At 39.3% G+C, this 17,044-nt stretch overlaps 1 pseudogene; it reads left to right on the top strand.

The window, feature by feature from the left end:
- The first annotated feature begins 3,912 nt into the window (after positions 1-3,912).
- The window catches only part of LOC114114974 (histone-lysine N-methyltransferase SETMAR-like), a 49,627-nt pseudogene continuing 36,495 nt past the window's right edge, over positions 3,913-17,044 (top strand).

Raw genomic sequence — 17,044 nt, 5'->3', positions numbered from 1 at the left:
AGGCTTTCGTATCTCTCCTTGCTTGCTATTCTTTGGAATTCTGCATCCAGATGCTTATATCTTTCCTTTTCTCCTTTGCTTTTCACTTCTCTTTTTTTCACAGCTATTTGTAAGTCCTCCCCAGACAGCCATTTTGCTTTTTTGCATTTCTTTTCCATGGGGATGGTCTTGATCCCTGTCTCCTGTACAATGTCACAAACCTCATTCCATAGTTCATCAGGCACTCTATCTGTCAGATCTAGACCCTTAAACCTATTTCTCATTTCCACTGTATAATCATAAGGGATTTGATTTAGGTCATACCTGATTGGTCTAGTGGTTTTCCCTACTTTCTTCTATTTCAGTCTGAATTTGGTAATAAGGAGTTCATGATCTGAGCTGCAGTCAGCTCCTGGTCTTGTTTTTGTTGACTGTATACAGCTTCTCCATCTTTGTCTGCAAAGAATATGATCAATCTGATTTCAGTGTTGACCATCTGTGATGTCCATGTGTAGAGTCTTCTCTTGTGTTGTTGGAAGAGGGTGTTTTCCATGACCAGTGCATTCTTGGCAAAACTCTATTAGTCTTTGCCCTGCTTCATTCTGCATTCCAAGGTCAAATTTGCCTGTTACTCCAGGTGTTTCTTGACTTCCTACTTTTGCATTCCAGTCCCCTATAATGAAAAGAACATCTTTTTGGGGTGTTAATTCGAAAAGGTCTTGTAGGTCTTCATAGAACTGTTCAACTTCAGCTTCTTCAGCGTTACTGGTTGGGGCATAGACTTGGATTACTGTGATACTGAATGGTTTGCCTTGGAAAGGAATAGAGATCATTCTGTCATTTTTGAGATTGCATCCAAGTACTGCATTTCAGACTCTTTTCTTGACCATGATGGCTACTCCATTTCTTCTGAGGGATTCCTGCCTGCAGTAGTAGATATAATGGTCATCTGAGTTAAATTCACCCATTCCAGTCCATTTTAGTTCGCTGATTCCTAGAATGTCGATGTTCACCCTTGCCATCTCCTGTTTGCCCACTTCCAATTTGCCTTGATTCATGGACCTGACATTCCAGGTTCCTGTGCAATATTGCTCTTTATAGCATCAGACCTTGCTTCTATCACCAGTCACATCCACAAGTGGGTATTGATTTTGCTTTGGGTCCATCCCTTCATTCTTTCTGGAGTAATTTCTCCACTGATCTCCAGTAGCATATGGGGCACCTAGTGACCTGGGGAGTTCCTCTTTTAGCATCCTATCATTTTGCCTTTTCATACTGTTCATGGGGTTCTCAAGGTAAGAATACTGAAGTGGTTTGCCATTCCCTTTTCCAGTGGACCACATTCTGTCAGACCTCTCCACCATGACCCACCCATCTTGGGTGGCCCCATGTGCATGATTTAGTTTCATTGAATTAGACAAGGCTGTGGTCCTAGTGTGATTAGATTGACTAGTTTTCTGTGATTATGGTTTCAATGTATCTGTCCTCTGATGCCCTCTTGCAACACCTACCGTCTTACTTGGGTTTCTCTTACCTTGGACGTGGGGTATCTCTTCATGGCTGCTCCAGCAAAGCACAGCTGCTGCTCCTTACCTTGGACAAGGGGTATCTCCTCACTGCTGCCCCTCCTGACCTTGAATGTGGAATAGCTCCTCTAAGCCCTCCTGTGCCTGCGCAGCCACCAGTCCTTGGATGTGGGATTGCTCCTTCCGGCCGCCGCCCCTGACCCTGGACATGGGGTAACCTCTCCTGGCTGCTGCCCCTGACTTCGGACTTGGGGTAACTCCTCTTGGCTGCAGCCTCTCAGGCATGGGGTCCTCCCGGCTTCTGCCCCTGGCCTCGGACATGGGGTAGCTCCTCTCAGCCAAGCTCTGTGCGCAGTCACAGCTGCCCGCACTCTTGATCTTCCATACATTTATATATTTTAAGAACATTTAACTAAGTCCACATTATACTATTTATCTGCTAGTTTACTTATTATTTCATGTATTATTTATATATTTTATCCTGACTTTATGCAAATATGTTAAGAAACTGTCAAAATGTGTAAAGAAAAACACACACAGAAGTCTTTTACCAATTTTGTTGCTGATATTTCTGTGTCTAGTATATAGCAAGTGCATGATAGATCCTTATGTAATTGAATTCATGGAAATTTTAAGAGGCCTGATTAAAAGCTATAATTTATGTTATGTATTGTACACCATTGAATATCTAAATAACTACTCTGAAAGAAAAATTTAGGTAGAGCTGATAATTGTTTTTCTTTCATTTTAAATGCAGTGACAAGATCGGCCCATAATCCCTAAAATCAATACCTACAAATGTGTACACTTTTAACAAATAAGTCAATCCAACTGCAATGTATGACTAATTCATAGTATGATAGTTTGGACATCATCAAAAAGAAAAACCTCAGCACTGCTTAGTCATGGGATATACAATTTAAGTCTAACTCCCTAGCTTCTAAACTGTATACTACCACTTCTTTCACAATGGAGAAGTGAAATAGGGTGTATAATTCTATAATAATTTTAAATGTGCTAACAATTAAACAGTTTTCTGAAAAGAATATAAAATGGGCTGATCTGACAGGTAAAGAGTTTGGAAGGCACCACGTCCATTCTTACAACAGAATAAAGCTGAGAAAATCTGAAAACCAGTAATTCTTCTTTCATCTATGAGAGAATTGGGATCACAGGGAAAAGTACTGCCCTGAAAACTGGAGAGATGATGGGTGAACTCAGAAAATCACAGCTTACAGAGGGAGCCAGTATCAAAGGGAGCCCCAAATGGACTGCCGCAATTTCATGAGCCCTGCTTCTAGAAATCTCCCCAGGCTCTCCTTGTGAAAAGTGGAGAACTGCCCCCTCGTGCTTCTGGCAGGGGAAGGGGAGATATACCACTTTTGAAATATGTCCAGAGCACCTATTCTCCATTGCAAATATCTCTTTCCGAGGAGACTCTCTTTGCAGAGCCTGGCAAGTTTGATTTTGTTGTTGCCTCATTGCTAAGTCATGCCTGACTCTTTGTGACCCCTTGGACTGTAGCCCGCCAGGCTCCTCTTTCCATGGGATTCTCCAGGCCAGAACACTGGGTTGCTGGGCCCTCCTCCAGGGGATCTTTTTGACCAAGAGTTCAAATCAGGGTCTGCTGCTTGGCAGGAGGATTCTTTACCACTGAGCCACCAGGGAAGCCCCAAGTTTGATTTTACCAGAGCCTTAACTGACCAAGGAGAAGAGATATACCCAACTGCAGCCCCCTCAGCCTTCTGCGTCACCTAAGGTAGGGAAGACAAAAAAGTGAAGAGCATGAGTGGAGGTCACAGCCTGGGAGCACAGGTTCCTCCAAAGAATGAAAGCTGTCAGTGGAGTTACAGATGCCTCCTCTCCCCTGACACTTCACCACCACATTAACTGGGATCCTTTATAATAATGTGGGGTTCCAGCTGAAAGAACTGCAAGACTTGTTCCTACTTTAAGAGAGATTGTCATACCGAGTGAAATAAGACAAAGACTCATATCATATGATATCACTTATATGTGGAATCTAACTGGAATAAAAGGGGTATAACTGACAAGTGGTGAAAACAAAGGAAAAGGAGGAACCATTTCAATACAAACAGACTGGACAAGAGAGAGAAAAAAAAAATCTTTCCTACACAAATGTTACCCGATTGTGAGATAGAATGAAAATACTGGAGAGAAAGTGAATCCAGAAGGACACTCAAGAAACTCCAGTGCATCATGGGAAAATATCTTTTTGATGACACTTGAGACTTTACCTAATGGCAACATGGCAGCTACTAAGAAGCTGATCTGCCTTTGACAGTGATTTACTTCAGCACTGCAACCAGAGAGGAAGTGTCCTAGGTGGAAAGAACAAACATAAATGTGTGTGGACGAGGTTCCCTTTCAGCTCTCCCATTGCACGATGGTTGAGCACTGTGACCGGTGTGCACCAGCCGTGGGAGAGCTACAGAAGGTAATGATCTGTCTCCCTGTTAAAGGCAAATGTACTTTCCTATAGTTTATTTCTGAAACAAAAGCATTGTGGATAGTAGATAATCAGTGTGTGCTTAGCTCCCACTAGTATTATTCTCTAATTTCACCAAACGAATATATTAGATTCCTGTAATGTTCCATACATAAACTAGGCAAAATTCAGAAAAGCATCTTTGCATAGAATGAATCAGTTCAAAATTCAAGCATATTGAATTGTAAAAATTATTAAAATTTCTCACTTGTGGGACTGGCTTGATACCTTCTGAGAGAGAGAATGTTTACACCAGAGAAGGCCACTCTTTCAATCTTACATCCACAAAAACATATTTTTTTTGGCTACAGGAAGGCACCCGGTTTCAGCTTCTTTAGCTAAGTTCTCTCAGATCTGATGATCTTTGTGATAGACTGCTACGGTGGAAATAGCATTCAACTTTTCCCTTGAGCTGAACTGACAGACAAAGTAGGACTATTTTTCTCAGAGAGTTGGTGGAGGATATATTGTTTTCCCTCTCCTCACTCTGGGATGCAATTTTAAAGAAAGATTGCCCCATTTTAATGTTCAACAGTCTGAAGAAATTTCATGGTCAGGGAATAATAATTTTCTCAACAAAATTTAGCCCCTCAATACCATTTGGCTGTATGCCAACATGTAAACATTCAGATCCACCTCCTTAGAAAATTGTTTTAATGTAGCTTCACGATCTAGTAAAAGAGAAAAGAATGCAGCTTGTGAATAGAGCAGAAAGGCTTAGCTCATTTCATATTTTTTTTTAAAGATTGCTCCTGCCTGACTGATTTACCTAGGAACTTTATCAAGGGCAACTGGAATTGTCGCCTGATTTATATTAATGGAAACTGAAGGGACTGAAGTAATTTGTGAACAGTTACGTGTGAAGATAGAGCTGTAACCACAAGTGGTCACCTTGCCCTTAAACTATACCGTCCTTCCGGCCACTGGGTTATGTAATGGCTATAACGAGGGGAGTCTATGAAATGGAGCGTCGTAGAGTGTGGGAGGATCACCCATCAAAAAAAATTAACCATTTTGATGGAAACTTTCCTTTTTATAACTGGATGTCCCTGAGATATTTGGATGATGTAAACACAGCTTCGAAAATACAATTTCTCCAGACTAGTGCAGCACGGTGTAGAGCAGAAGCTGCCAAATGGCCTCGTGCTGGGTTGTGTGGGTCCGCAGTCATATTTTCCTCACACAGCAGTAAGTGGGCAGAGAAACCAAAGGCAGTCTCAGAAAACACAACCACAACACACATCCAGCCGGCTCACACTAGAATGGCCTCCCAGGGTTTATGGCCTGTTCTCTTCTGATTATTAATCTGGTGTCTATTCTGGTGGTCAGTGTCTATGCTCTATCAGCTGATGGGTAGATTGAAGATCATCACTGCATATAATAATATAACCTAAGATAATGAGATTAACAATACAGGAAATGGAATCTGGAGGAATATTAAACATGAACAAAAATTGTTAAATGAAGTAAACTTAGATGAATTAGTGGCTTTGAACAGAACATATTGCATAGCTTTGAATTTCCAGAGACGCTTACAGACATTGGAAGGTAGCATCAGGTTTGAGCTAATGGACTGCGAACCCTCAACTGTTGGCTGCTTTGCTGCTATAACACTTCAGGCTACTGCTGCTGAGTCGCTTCAGTCGTGTCCGACCCTGTGCGACCCCACAGACGGCAGCCCACCAGGCTCCCCTGTCCCTGGGATTCTCCAAGCAAGAACACTGGAGTGGGTGCCATTTCCTTCCCCAATGCATGAAAGTGAAAAGTGAAAGTGAAGTCGCTCAGTCATGTCCAACTCTTAGCGACCCCATGGACTGCAGCCTACCAGGCTCCTCCGTCCATGGGATTTTCCAGGCAAGAGTACTGGAGTGGGTTGCCACTGCCTTCTCCATCTGTTAGTCCAGTGGTCCTCATTTACTGTGCATTTAAGAATAATCTGGTGAATTTTAAAAACATTTGACACGCAAGTCCAGCTGCAGATCAATTTAACAACAGTCTATTGAGAGTGAGGAACAATGTAAAGTAATTTTAAGAGTTGCCCATGTCAGTATAACTATGGCTTTTGAAACAAGCCTAATTCTTAATTTTGAAACAAGTCTAATTCTTAATTTTAAGATCATGTCTGAGTATTGTCATTAGTTACTATCCTGGGCTGAATTGTGTCCTCACAAAATTCACGTTAAAATCCTAACCCACAGACAGGACTTCCCTAGCAGTCCAGTGGTTGGAACTCCATGATCCCAATGCAAAGGGCATAGGTTTGATCCCTGGTCAGGGAACTAAGATCCCACATGTCACATGTGTGTGCTAAATCGTGTCAGGCATGTCAGACTCTTCTGTGAGCCCGTGGACTATAGCCTGCTGGGCTCCTCTGTTGGAGTGGGGTGCCATTTCTTCCTCCAAGGGATCTTCCAACTCAGGGATCAAATATGCATCTTTTTATTCTCCTGTATCAGCAGCCAGGTTTTTATTACTATTGCCACTTCAGAAGCCACATGCCACATGATGTGGCCAAAAATAAATAAATGAAAGCCAAAAATAATAAAATAAAATCCTAACCTCCAGTACTTAAGACTGGCATTATTTGGAAATTGTCACTGCAGAGGTAATAATTAAGAAGAAGTCGTACTAGAGGATGGTGGGCCGCTGTGTGCTCAGGCTTTCAGTCATGTCTCACTCTTTATCACCCCATGGACTGTAGCCTGCAAGGCTCCTCAGTTCATACGGCTCTATAGGTCAGAAGACTGGAGGGTTGCCATTTGCTTCTCCAGGGGATCTTCCTGACCCTGGGATCAAATCCAACCTTTCTTGCGTCTCCTGCATTGGCAGGCAGATTCTTTGCAACTGCGCCACCAAGTGGGGAAACTTAGACATAGAAACATATTGGGAGAACACCAGGTACGACGGAGGCAGAGACCAGGGAGACGCAGCGGAAACCACGGAACAGCCAAGGAAGGAAGGAAGTGAAGTCGCTCAGTCGTATCCCACTCTTTGTGAACCCCCCGGACTGTAGCCCACCAGGTTTCTCCATCTTTGGGATTCTCCAGGCAAGAATACTGGAGTGGGTTGCCATTTCCTTCTCCAGGGGATCTTCCCGACCCAGGAATCGAACCCAGGTCTCCCGCATTGCAGGCAGACGCTTTAACCTCTGAGCCACCAGGGAAGCCCCAAGAACAGCCAAGGCTGCCAGATAAGCCAGCAGAAAGTAGGAGAGATGACGAGGATGAGCCTCCTTCACAGCCTCAAAAGGAACAGCTTGATCTTGGACTTCTGGTCTCTAGAACCTTGGGACAAGCGATCTCTCTGGTTTAAGCCAGCCGGTTTGTTAGGGCAGCCCTTGTAAACCAATACAGCTAAGGGTGCAATCCGTACTTTAGCTGAACTCTTAAGTCGTGCTTTCTTCCTATGCACAATGAATATGTCGAGTCTACGGATCACTGAATTCCTCTCCCGTTTTTTCTTTTTATGATCAGATGAGCTTCTGCTGTCTCTTTCTTTCCCATAGCAAGGTAAACTAGCTTATCATCTTTCTTAGCTTTCCTTTCAGTTTCTTCACTAGAATATCGTTCATTTATGTTCAAGCAGTACAATAAATCTGTGGTCATCAGGGAAAGGTGTTCTTTATGTATGTTTCTCTAATCCTTTAATTAACACCGGCAGAAGAAATAAACTTCTTCAAATATGTTGACTGTGCGGTCAGGTATTACTATGCTTTAAGCTTCCCATCAGGATTTATTCCAGTCACCTCAGCTGAGGTCTAGGAATATGTTGGAGATACCCCATTCCAATACATATTATATCATGGTGCTTACTTTATTGTCTGGGGGAATAATTCTCATGGAGGCACTGCTGGGAAACTAGTCCTTTCACAGAGGAAAAATATACACTTACTCTTGGTGTAGGAAATAACAGGAGGAGGAGGATTCTAGATACATCTTTTCTACTACAGGAGTTCTTAGTTAATTCAAACATCAGACTCCAAGGCTCAAAATAGGAACAGGGAACCAAAGAGAACTGAATAATGGCAGAGGCTGGCAACATCAACAGCAGCATGGAGTGGATGGAGTGTGTAAAATCTTTGTGGAAAGAGAATAGAATATTTAACAATAGAAGCAGGGAGGGAAGTGAAAATATTGCTTATAAGGTCATACAGACAAGACAGAATAATCAAATGCCTAGGGTAAACAAGGATGGTAAAAAGAAAAGTTATGAAGGGGAAAAAAAAAAAGATGCTGCTGAAAATATCACCATGGTTTCACAGGAATAGATATGAAAATAGGCTGATGATGATGAATCTTAGAGATTCCTAAGTTAGAGAAAAATAATAAAGGTGAGAATATAACATAAAACAATGACTCAGTCATTCCTCACTAAAGATTTGATTTAGTCATAATAGCACGTGCATTCTCAAATAAATCTCTGTTCTTACTAAGCTGAACTTTAATGACCTGAAAATATATTAGCACCATCAAAAATGCTTGAATCTCCACAGTATACATGGGACCCTGTAGGCACTGTTACTGAGGTGTTATTACCTGTCCTATGGGAGGGGAAGGAGGAGGTTTCATATACTGGCATTTGAAACTATAATTTTCACTGGCTTTCTATGCTCTTCACTGAAATTCATTTCTTAGTAAAATTCAGACTTTTTATTTGGCCTGTAGCTTTATATGCTATTATAAGTTCTACAGAAAAGACTTCTTCTTTATTTTTTTTAGAACAAATAATTGATGCAGTTCACTGAACACTTCTGATTCTTCTCCCACCTGGGTATTGTGTGGGGTTTCAATTATCAGCCCCCTTGAAATTAAGTGTTGTTAATTGCTTTCTTTAGACAGTATCATAAGTGTGGTCACATGGCAATGGAAGTGCTAAGTGCCAAAGGAAAACTCACCATCTTCTTTCTTTGCCTTGATAAACATGGAAGGATGCGGGTGGTGGTTTAGTTACTAAGTTGTGTCTGACTCTTGCGACTGCATGGACTGTAGCCTGCCATGTTCCTCTGTCCATGGGATTTCCCGGGCAAGAACACTGGAGTGGGTTGCCATTTCCTGCTCCACATAGAAGGCTATATTAAGATGAACTCTAGCCTGGGTTCCTGATGACTACAATGAGGAAAAAAATTCCTACTGCTGCCTGCACCCAGTCATCTATGATGGGCAGGTAACATGAACAAAATTGGAAATATTTGTTGTTTTAAGTCACTGAAGCTGTAGGATAGTCTGTTACTTCAGTATAACGTATCTTATATTGATAGGTAGGAAGGCTATAACACCTTTTATCATCTTAAAATAACTGAAAACATAAAGATCTAAGAACAATAATTTCTACACAAAAGCAATTAATAGTGAATTCTCTTTTAACACATCGTTAAAGGAAAAGCAAAAACAAAAACGAACAAAACCAAAATAAAACTTACTTATCCATATGAATTTGTCTATTTGCTCTGGAAGAGTGTTATTTGTCTTAGACAGAATTAAAATGAGTGGATTTTAAAGCATTCTGAGAAATCAAAGAAATTTAAAATTTTTTATTGCACAAATTTAGAATTCTTGTGCTCTCTTTTGCTCTTACTCTCTCTCTCCCCTCCCTCCTCCACTCTTCTCTCTCAAAAGAACCCATTCCCTAGAATAAAATTTAGGGTCACTTCTTATTCTGCATAAATAGATTCACAGACCCATTTGAACTTAATAACCTTATGGAATCCCTACAGCGGCCTAAGTCATCTGTCATCCTTACATGTTGACTTGTATTCTCTCGCCATTCTAAAATGACTGGTACTATTGTATGCAGTGGGCATCAAGCCAATACGCCTAACAGCTAAAGTCAGTACAATGTCACATTTATGTGAAAACCCTGCAGACATTCAAATCCATTGGAAAGGATTTTAAATCTTTTCTGAACTATGCCCAAAAAGTGAAGAGGAAAAATCACAGTAACGAAACCCAGCTACTCTAATGCTATCTTTCCACTGGCTGCTACCACCTCCTATGGCAAAATGGCTATTTCTTAGTCTTGCAAATCATTCCTCATTACCCTCTCATAAAATTGAGCCCATTTCTATGTTTCTCAGTCCTTTCCTTTTAACTGTCTTTACCAGATCTTAATTTTATTCAATTAGCGAGCTTCCATTTTGGAACTTCTTTTAATACTTTTCCCCATCTCTTACCTACATGAACACAAATAACGGTCCAAAAGTTGATCAGACAGAAGAAATACAATAATATGATGAGAAAATGTTTATGGCTATTAAAGTATATAGTTCAGTTCAGTTCAGTTCAGTCGCTCAGTCGTGTCCGACTCTTTGCGACCCCATGAATCGCAGCTCGCCAGGCCTCCCTGTCCATCACCATCTCCCGGAGTTCACATAGACCCATGTCCATCGAGTCAGTGATGACATCCAGCCATCTCATCCTGGGTCGTCCCCTTCTCCTCCTGCCCCCAAACTCTCCCAGCATCAGAGTCTTTTCAAATGAGTCAACTCTTCGCATGAGGTGTCCAAAGTACTGGAGCTTCAGCTTTAGCATCATTCCTTCCAAAGAAATCCCAGGGCTGATCTCCTTCAGAATGGACTGGTTGGATCTCCTTGCAGTCCAAGGGACTCTCAAGAGTCTTCTCCAACACCACAGTTCAAAAGCATCAATTCTTTGGCGCTCAGCCTTCTTCACAGTCTAAATCTCACATCCATACACGATCACAGGAAAAACCATAGCCTTGACTAGACGGACCTTAGTCGGCAAAGTAATGTCTCTGCTTTTGAATATACTGTCTAGGTTGGTCATAACTTTTCTTCCAAGGAGTAGGCATCTTTTAATTTCATGGCTGCAGTCACCATCTGCAGTGATTTTGGAGCCCCCAAAAATAAAGTCTGACACTGTTTCTACTGTTTCCCCATCTATTTCCCATGAAGTCATGGGACTAGATGCCATGATCTTCATTTTCTGAATGTTGAGCTTTAAGCCAAGTTTTTCTCTCCCCTCTTTCACTTTCATCAAGAGGATTTTTATCTCCTCTTCACTTTCTGCCATAAGGGTGGTGTCATCTGCATATCTGAGGTTATTGATATTTCTCCTGGCAATCTTGACTCCAGCTTGTGTTTCTTCCAGTCCAGCATTTCTCATGATGGACTCTGCATAGAAGTTAAATAAGCAGGGTGACAATATACAGCCTTGACGTACTCCTTTTCCTTTTGGAACCAGTCTGTTGTTCCATGTCCAGTTCTAACTGTTGCTTCCTGACCTGCATACAGATTTCTCCAGAGGCAGGTTAGGTGGTCTGGTATTCCCATCTCTTTCAGAATTGTCCGCAGTTTATTGTGATCCACACAGTCAAAGGCTTTGGCATAGTCAATAAAGCAGAAATAGATGTTTTTCTGGAACTCTCTTGCTTTTATAAGCAAATGGTAATTGCATACAACACAAATAATGTACTTATAAAATATTGGGATGGACAAAAAGTTCATTTGAGTTTTTTCATGTTATAGAAAATCCCAAATGAACTTTTGGCCAACCCAATATAACATTAGCCTACAATGTAAATTGAAATACTTCTCACTTTATATTTAGATTTAAATATTAAATTATGTACCCAATGTTCTATTTATTTGCTGTAAATTTGCTTCTCTTCTATTGTGCAAAGAGTTGACTCATTGGAAAAGACTCTGATGCTGGGAGGGATTGGGGGCAGGATGAGAAGGGGATGACAGAGGATGAGATGGCTGGATGGCGTCACTAACTCGATGGAGGTGAATCTGAGTGAACTCCAGGAGTTACTGATGGACAGGGAGGCCTGGCATGCTGCGATTCATGGGGTTGCAAAGAGTCAGACACGACTGAGCGACTGAACTGAGCTGAACTGAACTGAACTGAGTGCCTTTCTATTAACACCACCTGTGTATGTCTTGAATAAATGGGGAAATTTGTCAGGCTTCTAAATTGCTTTCTGAGGCCCCAAAATTATACTGCCACCTTATCACTTTTTTCTCTAGATTTATTGTTTAATTTACTTCCTATGATATTTAGTTTTTAAAATAAAAAGATGGTAGAAAGAACTTTTAACTTCATTTCATTTCTAATAACTAAACTTTGGAATGTGAAAGCACAATATTAACAGGTGATTGCAAGAACTGTAAGTTGAAGTACGATCACTCTAGAGAAATTTAACATAAACTCTATACGCTTATCCTTTTACGATTTCTACCTAGTGAGCAATTGGCATCTATATTTTCTTCTCTTAGATATTCTGAGAAGCAACCACATGGCAGCATTTCATATTTCACAAACTAAATGACAGTGTAAAAGTAGTTTCCCATAATGGAGGTGCTTTGGGAAGTTGAGAACTATTATGTGACTCATCAGCTTCAAATAATTCAGCCACTAGAGATGAAGGGTAATATCTCTTGTTGAAAGCACAGGTTGAAAGAAGTATTTTCAGTGGAAAACTTTCAGAACCTCTCTGCATAACATATAGTGCAAAATTGTGACAGGTTTATACTATGCAATTCTACATAATGGGTTATGGGAAAGCAAGTCAACAAGAAACAGTTACAGAAGAAAAATAAAGAATGTGCAGGATGGACAGTAGGTTAATTCGGTGACTGAAGCTAATATAATGGCTTTTAGGTACATTAAATGCTTTTTTCATGTCACCCATAATTAAATGAAGTAGAATAAATCATATCTTAAAGAGAAATCTGATTCTGCTATGTGTTAATTATCACCAAAATTAGATAATCACTTTGTGGAAGAGTGTTAATTCTTTCTGGCAAATAGAATGTCAGGTACTGAGTCTGGTTTAATTAATACCTTAGTAATTAGAATACTTTATTATACGAGGGAAAACTAATTTACCGTTGTTCAAAGTTAATCTCTAATTCTACAACAGGCAGCTCAAAATGACATTTATTTTTTAATAGTTAATGTTCTGCAAACAATGGTACTCAATAAATGTTTATGACTGCTTAATTTACCTTTTGTTTTTATAAGCATGTGATTGGTCCTTTGCAAAAAGGTGGCACTGGTCAACACTGGCATTGATTCAGATACAATGTCTTACACTGAGATTTTCCTATCAGTCAGTGTCCTTGTATAGACAGATGATAATTTATGGAGTAAAATAATATAGATAATTGAATAAAGAATAAGTTTGAAAAGAATGATATTTCCCTTCGGGAGAAAAAATGTAAAAGCTCATTCTGTTGGCAGTACTGAAGGAGACTATAGGCAAGCTTAGCAAAGAGTCTTAGTTAAAGGACAGCCACACTGACTTTTTTTTCCCCCTTCTTTTGGATTGTACTTCTGGCAATTTCATGTGGCTTTAGGCAACTCTGTTTCTCTTTCCCTCAGACTTTTTCTTTCTTTCACTCTCAATAAAATACAAAAAGTTAAACACAAACAGCCATAATCCTGTTATTTGCAATGTTCTGAAGGGCAGGGGAATACTTGGTTTCTTGCAGTTCAGCAGTCCACACAGCACGTTAAGTGTGACTATTGGCGCGTTCAGGTAGTACGTAGCAGACCAGTGATTTGTAGTTTGGGAGGCTGTTTTAATGGGAATTGAATTGTAAGTGCAACTGCCATGAAATAGTTTGAATTGTAACATTGATGAAAATGTGTTTGCTAAGTGATTCCCTAAATTACTTTATGGAGTATAAAACATCTGCATTTAGCAAGATTCTATTTGGCTGAAAAATAAACATTTATAAACCACCAGCTTTCATGTCTGATGACAATGATGTACTGGAAAACTTGAAATTGCATGGCAATCTAAATATGCTTTCTCTTAAAAAGCAAATAGTACTGTTAGTATATGACATATTAGTGTACTGTTTAAAGGGTAAATTCTTCCAGAAGATATATAAATGTCATGGTATACATTCCCACTTACAAAACCAAATGATAAACAGCACTATGATAGATGCTGGGTTATGAGAAGGTTGATTTTGAAAATAAAGTACACTTTTACAAAATCATAAACAATAGTGAAACATCATTCCTTGATTTCCTCAAAAAGTGAATAAAATATTCAATACCAAATCAGTTTTGTTCAATAATTTTACATTTCTGGCTCAGCAAACAATAAATTTAGAATAATGCAAAGCAGATGTTTGCTTCAAGAGTCCATGGATACTATGCTTATGAAGGTATTTGAGAAACGATAGAAAATTCAACTAGGTGCTTCTTACCACAGGAAATTAAAGTAATACAATAATCAGTGTACTGTAATCAGCCCCAGTGGAGATCAGGCTTACAGAGGTGTACAAATATATTAGTATAAAATAGCTAAGCAAAAAACATTTCACGAGCTATTTGCACATTTCTATAAGTTACCATCCACACTAATCTGTTTGAAGGAAATGTGACTTTATATAGTGGCCATCAGAGACTGTCTCTCTTTAATCGAGTTCGATCCTACTCATATAGCTTATACGTTCCTCCTTCAATTTAAGCAGTAAAATTATTTTGATATTTATTAAATCATAAAACTTTTATGTTTTTATAACAATGTAACCATTAGAATAATATTTTGGCATTTTTTATTTTGGTAGATGCAAGCAATGTTAATTCAAATATTTATTGCTTATATGTAAGTAGTACCACCAACAACGGAAGAAGAACAGAAGCAATGTATTGCCATTAGACTTACAGTCAAGGATATATCCTTGACTCATTATTCAAAGACATTAGTGATGATTAACATATATTAATTTTTTTGAAAAAAAATCCACATATATGTCTTATGTCAGCATAGATTCATAAATTCCTGCAGGTTCTTCAATGAAAAGAAGGTATTTGTCCTAATGCCTGACTAACGGCTTGATATGAATTTCAGTATTTCATAACATTTTCAATGACTTAAGGCTATTCAACATATAAAATATCAAGTGAATCTGTCTTAGAAAAATCATATTGCTGTATTAGAAAGTATACTTCCTTTCCCATAATATTAAGCAAGATATTTGACTTCTTGTATTAATATTTAACATTACTCATTACTTGCCTGATTATTTACATGTTACCTGATAGAATAATACCTAACTAATGTCTGTAGTTGACACAATATTTATCTCATTCGTTTCTGAATTTCTTAAGATCCTTTTCATTCTTAGTCTCTTCACTGTCAGTCAAACTGAAGCATTTCCTTCATAATAAAGTTATCTTGCTACTTATAGCATATAAATGATTTTAAAATTTCAGTGTTAAAAACACAAATCTCTGGAACTGCAGCAAAGGATGATAGGAATTAAAAAGCACAGACCTGGAAGGTCTTTGTGAAGAGTAGGCTGAAGCAAAAGAGCTAACCACCAGATTAAGGTTTTTGAGAAATACTCAAAGAGAACAGGTGTATAATTATAGAAAACCATGTTCATATACTGTTAAGGAATTTCCTTCAACATATTGTGTTCTATTCATTAGGTGCTCAGTAACTGACAAAAAACTAGAAGTTATACAATTTAAACATTTATTCATAGGAAACTGATGCTAAGAGAGATAATCTGTCTGTGGTCACACAGCTAATGAACAGATTTAAGTATTTTTACTTCTGGTATTTTTGTAATGTTAACAACATGATATATGGGTATCATCTACTAACATGCTTCCCTCATAGCGGTAAAGAATCCGCCTGCAATGCAAGAGATCCTGGTTCAGTTCCTGGACTGGGAAGATCCTGTGGAGAAGGGATAGGCTACCCACTCCAGTGTTCTTGAGCTTCACTGGTAGCTCAGCTGGTAAAGAATCTGCTTGCAATGTGAGAGACCTGGGTTTGATCCCTGGGTCGGGAAGATCCCCTGGAGAAGGGATAGGCTCCTGTATTCTGGCCTGGAGAATTCCATGGACTGTATAGTCCATCGGGTCACAAAGAGTTGGATAGGACTGAGTGACTTTCACTTTCATTTTCTACTAAAATATACTAACATGGCATTAGCAAGATTTCAGTTAGACCTACTGTACAAAAGTATCAAATTGATAACCAATTCCTATAGGTACAAAAAGGGATATATACATAAAAGGCCTTAAATAACTTCTTCCCATTTCAAACCATTTTCCCCGTTCTTGCCATTTGTCACAAAGTATTTCACAGATGTATAAAAAGACACACGTACATGGATACACACTACAGTAAGTAATTGTCTATATGGTGACCTGTAGAGCACAATTTATTTCTAGAAATTGTTCCCTGTGGTCTTTCACATTTACATAAATCCTGTGGATGTGCTATTATCATGGAATGCCAGTCCCTGGGCCAGAGGTTGTCAACTGACTGAAGCCTGAACAATTAAAACCCTATACTTGTATACTTTGACTTAGAACTGGATGAAAGGAGTTGAGAGGTTGTATGTGCGTGTGTGTGAGTGCACATGTACACACAGTTGTGCACAGGTGTACATGTGTGTTTGTATCTGGGTATGGCGGTGAGAAGTATAGCCTGGCTGTTGTCAAGGGCCATTTTCTTGTGAATTTGCAAAGTGGTGAAGACAGCGTGTGTTCCAAGAAAATAAAGTTTATACACAGAAGCAACTGAAGTTGAAAAAGGAAAAGCAGCAGATCACACACACTCACACACACACAAACAGAGAGAAAGAGGAGAGGGAGGAAGAGAGGGCCTTGAAGAATGAATTCCTCATTCCATTTATTCATTGCTGCATTTTCCTGTGCTTTGGATTTTCAATTCTTCTTTAATTTAACAAAGTACTCTAGTACTCACCAAACAAATCACCCTTTTCTCCAAGCTAGCTTGGGATAGGCTTCCATGATTCACAACTAGTAGTTCTAACTAACACAAAATTTTCATATTAGTAATGAAGGCACATTCTAGTGATATATAAATCACAATGCAATCATTATAATGGGTTTTCTGCAACCATTAAAAGTCATGCTTTGAACATTATTTAATAAACTGTGAAACTCCTCTAATTATAATACCAAGTGAAACAAAGTGAGACGCAAACAGCATATAGACTGTAATTCCCTTTGAAACTCTAAAGTTAAAAAAAAAAAAATTTACAAAGACCAAAAGAAACTCACCAAAT

Source organism: Ovis aries, chromosome 5 (genome assembly GCF_016772045.2).
Source record: "Ovis aries strain OAR_USU_Benz2616 breed Rambouillet chromosome 5, ARS-UI_Ramb_v3.0, whole genome shotgun sequence".
Taxonomy (NCBI): Eukaryota; Metazoa; Chordata; class Mammalia; order Artiodactyla; family Bovidae; genus Ovis; species Ovis aries.
Note: the sequence above shows the minus strand (reverse complement) of the source record. Positions and strands in the feature narration are given on the sequence as shown.